This window comes from Aedes albopictus, chromosome 1 (genome assembly GCF_035046485.1).
Source record: "Aedes albopictus strain Foshan chromosome 1, AalbF5, whole genome shotgun sequence".
Classification (NCBI taxonomy): Eukaryota; Metazoa; Arthropoda; class Insecta; order Diptera; family Culicidae; genus Aedes; species Aedes albopictus.
Genome location: NC_085136.1, coordinates 313,258,178 through 313,262,918, shown reverse-complemented (window position 1 = coordinate 313,262,918; position 4,741 = coordinate 313,258,178). Strand labels below are relative to the sequence as shown.

At 38.3% G+C, this 4,741-nt stretch overlaps 1 long non-coding RNA gene across 1 annotated transcript; it reads left to right on the top strand.

Moving 5' to 3' along the window:
- Positions 1–222: 222 nt before the first annotated feature.
- LOC109432305 (uncharacterized) lies at positions 223–4,021 on the top strand. Its single transcript, XR_002135401.3, has 3 exons — positions 223–1,756; positions 1,811–1,883; positions 1,948–4,021. It is a non-coding gene; the product is annotated as an uncharacterized LOC109432305 (long non-coding RNA).
- The last annotated feature ends 720 nt before the right edge of the window (positions 4,022–4,741 follow it).

Below are 4,741 nucleotides of genomic sequence, written 5' to 3'. Positions count from 1 at the left end.
CATTATATGGGATGTATCGCATAAGAAAAATGGCTAAAAACCATTTTATTTTTTATTTCCAATGAGAGTGAATAATTTTTCAATCAATGCCCCAATCTTTTGTATATTCATGCTGGTCATCTAACAAAATTATAAACATAATCAAAACATGAGTAATGCGCCCGAAAATGGCACTGACCCATCTTGCCCCGTGACCCATCTTGCCCCGCCCCACCCTAAATATCAAATAGATAGTTTGTCTATGATCTAAACTATGAACTTTGCTCAATACGCGAATATGACGCAGCAGCCGATGTTTGTTTACGTCGGGTCATTCTCACGTAATCTAGAAATCCAAATTGAAGCAACTCCATTCATGAAAGTTACATAGCAAGAGTATTCATTCACACCTTCCAGAAATCACATTTCGCAATAGTTTAGTGTAATCCAATCGCAAATATCCGATACAAAAGACGACTCAGTAGAAAGTTTACCAATAATGTTCAGCATCAATTCTAGGCCTCATAAATCTCAAACACACCAAACAGCAATCGTAACAATGTCTTCTTTTCAGTTAGTTCTTTTATGGGAAATGTCAAAACATCGTTCCATCGTTGGTTGACCCGGTTGACCTAATGAATGGGTGCGTTTAGTAGTCGTCCGTCATAGAATAGTTGAAATGGTTCAGAAGTTTCAGTGAATAGTTTTTCGAAGTGATTGGAAAGTGACTTTTCCCGTCTTGGACTTCCAAAAAAAAGGGAGTAGTCCAAGTTTTACGCTCAGGCTACTGGTCCAATTCTTGTTATAACAATATAATAGGAAGATGGAGGAATTATACTGCATTTTCTCGGGTGGTAACCCGAAATAGACGAAGAATTAGAGTATACGATTTTTTCCAAATTTCTTTTGGGAAGTCCACAGTCAAGGTTGATCAGAACCAATGGAGTAATTATATTGTATTCATTTGGGTGGTAACCCGAATCATAAGGAGAAATGAAGTATGCGTAGATTTGGTCACAATGGCCCGTTTTTTTTTCATTGTTTTGGAAGGTCATCATAGTAATTATAATGTATTTATTCGGATGAGAATCTGAGATACCGAGGAATGAAGTATGTTTTAGTTGGTCACAAGGACCCGGTTTGTCCAAATTACTTTTTGGAAGCTACAGGTCATTCGAATCAATTGTTTTTTCCTGGACAAAATTCAGAAAGGGTAAATAAACAAGTTAGAAGGATCTAGGCAATTAACTATGTTTGTTTTGGTTTAGTTCTACACTATATACAACATAAAGTCATTCATTTAAAACCATCTACCTTGAAACCTTATATTACATTAAAAAAAATACGTTTCACTCCATTTTTTTTTACCGTTAGTGGGGAGTAATGTAACAGAGTTAAAGTAAAAAAATAAAACCCGATACCCAACCCTATTATCATTATTGATTTCACCTAGGCAACAATCGTTCCGTGTCTCTGGGCCCTTACTAGCCAAGATATATCAGACGAGCCAAATTTGACAAAGACGGCAGGTAGAGATTATACCACCGGATAAACTAACCCGAGTGGATATAATAGGGATCCGAATACGATAACGAACAAGCTTCGGTGCGATGTAGGTCCTTCAATGTGATACGAGTCCAATTTAGCGCTTTTGAAGATTGACCACGCTAGCGATAACAACTATAGGAGAGCGTAGGCAAATTGAATCACGAGGTAGTGTAAAGTTGAAGAAAGGAAGGAAGTGTAAGATTGTGGACCAAATATTGCTTGTATGGTGGTTAGTACTTGAATACTTATTAGATCACAGAGAATTAAGACCAGTTTGTTACAGTTTGCCACCCAAGTCGTAAAGAAAAGTGAACGCGCGGAAATTTCACAGCGAGCGTAGATAACTGCTGTGAAAGGTAAACCACATGGAAGAAAAATTCTCTGTATGGCAAAGTTAACACGAAGATATTTTTTTTGAAGGATTAACCCTTCAAAAAGGGTGCACCCCTAGGGTCGTCATCTGGACGGTGAGTAAATTGGACCGAATCCCCTTTCGGTTACCATCCAGTCCCCGACGCCGACGAGTTGACCTCGTCGGAGTTTATGTCACTCGCTACCACCAACGTACGTACCCCACCACGACCACAACGCCATCAAGCGATCGAGTGCGGCAGCTACTGGGAAACGTTTCGCACCGCCGGCTAACGCCGGTCACGTTCGCCGAGGGAAACGACCACCACGCCACCAAACGGTCGAGTGCGGCAGCTACCCGAATAACGTTTCGCCGCGTACGGATAACGCGGTTACGGCACGCCTTCAAACGGCCGAGTGAGGCAGCTATCGTGGGAAACGTTTGGCCCATCCAGATAACGTCGGTCACGTCCATAAGTGTAGCGGGAACATAACTCAACTCGGCGCTACGCAACATAGCCGAGATCGCAACCGTCGGTGGTGACGACGGAAGGACCACCCGACGAGAAAGGTTTGCCGGACTCTCCGATTAAACTGCATTCACGGACGCGTGAAATGCCTACCGGATAAGCAACAGTGCACAGGTTAGATCTATCCGACTATATTCCATCCCTGTTACCCCTACTAACCCTACGGTAAAGAATTAAATCGATGTAAAAAACTGAAAGTGAATTCTGCCAAATATTGGATGTAAGGCACGTAGGTAGTATCGACACGTGGGAGATTAGAAAGAGACCTCAATCACGGAGAAAAAACATTAGTAAATACAACCAAATCTTAGGTAATTTTAACCAGTATTTCAGATTGAAATTTGCACAAACAAAATATTAGTTTGACTGAAGCATTCGCCTTGGTTACAGCAAACTAAAGAACGTGGTTAAAATTTTCGGGCGAGGGCAGTTAAGCTCAACAAAGCATTAGTTAAAAACAACCAATTTTTTAATTCTTTCTTTTGACAGCTGTGCAATGAATCTGGATTTTAGGTTGAAACAACCAAATCAGATTATATTGGAGCAACCAAAAACTGGTTTCTTGTTACAAAAATACTAGTTTGAAAAAAGCAACCGGCTATTCCACCTTCTTATTCTTCTTATTTTTTTTTCAAAATAAATTAGTTTATAAAATTTTAATCATAAAAATAAGTTTATCTGTTATTTATTGATCATTAAACGGATTGAGGTACATATATTACGATCGTATTACTTTGAACTTGACTTATCCGCAGAAGGCATCACTTCTGCGGAAATTGACCGTTCTGGTCATTTTCAGGTCAGTCCCGGACAAATTTCAATCCACACCTGGGGCAGAGCCGGAACCATCCGTATTGTCAGAGTTTCCATAGTCCTTTTTATGATCTGTCGCAGAGCGCTTCTGTAAACGATTAATAACTGCACCGGTTTCGAAAATGTAAAGTTTTTCATTAATCTTACCAGTTCCGGGAAATGAATCTGGGATGAATTTAAGAACTCCGATTGTATTGTAAACTAAAAATGTAATATAAGAGCTTATTTTATTATTAATTACAGATTTTATTTTCACTCACCTGATGTTTCAGGATAATCCGTTAATTATTCGGGAATAATTTAAATTATGAATAAATACTTCGCAGCTTTTCTCAAAGATAAACTACTGCGCCACGCAAAAATCAATAGGCAGAAATGGTAAACAAATCAACAAAGCAAATAATAACCTAATAATTTAGTTTGATGATAACGTAATTCTTGTTTCTTTCGCTACAAGCAAAATATTTGTTTGGTAGCATGTCCGCTTGGCTTAATCAACCTAATATATTAGGTTGAATATTCAGCTCCACATCGATTTTAATCAACCTAACTTTTGGTAAAAAAAAACTATATGATTGTTAAGAACAATAAATAACGTAGTTGATAACAACCAAAAACAAGGTTGTTTCCTAATAATGTCCTTAGGTAGGAACAACCAAGTGACATATTCACTTACAACAAAAAATGTGACTTTGAAATTATAAAATACTATTTTTGAACAACCATTTTATTAGTTTGAAAAACAACCAAGATTTTATTTGTTCCAAACTACATCGATTTCTCTCCGTGATTGGAATTTGAACGCGAATTCGAATGATTGGTTTTTTTTATGGTAAGTTAATTTGGCCATTCGTTAAGGATTCGCTACCACTTTGCCGCTAGTTGGAGTTGAATGAACTCGCCCTGACGTCTCAAAGCCGGGACGGGTCTTTCAGAAGTTCGCGCTTTCTTCACGGTAGATCAATCTACCTGGCGCTTAAGTGAAGTTAGTAATCATCCCTTTTCCACAAAATACCCGACCCGTTACAAGGCACCCGTCAAATTTGTGCTTCGAAGATGAGCAAACGGTATGTCTTGCGAAAGATATGTAATCGGACACACCAATTTTCATCATATTCGATAGTAAACGATAGCGACACTGGTTGATTCTATTCTTTCTGATCATACGTGTTCACATTTAACAAATAAAATAATAATAATAAAAAAGGCACCTTAATACTCTGTTTTGTGCGTAGAAGAAACAGAAGAAGAACTAGGTGTTTAGACGTAGCAAGTGAGATAACATTTTCGATAGTCGAAAACTTCGATTTCCAACTAGACTGGATTACACCGTCAGTGATTAACTGATAAAAAAATCATTATTTCAGAAATTCTACTGCTGTCCAGGACATTTGCAGAAGCCTATTGCGTTGAATCATTCAACGAGACAAGCTAAATCCTTGGAAAATGGTAAGTCTGATTACGATAAGTCGCTTACTGAATATTCACGTCGTCAGGATATTTATTTGCAATAATCAATT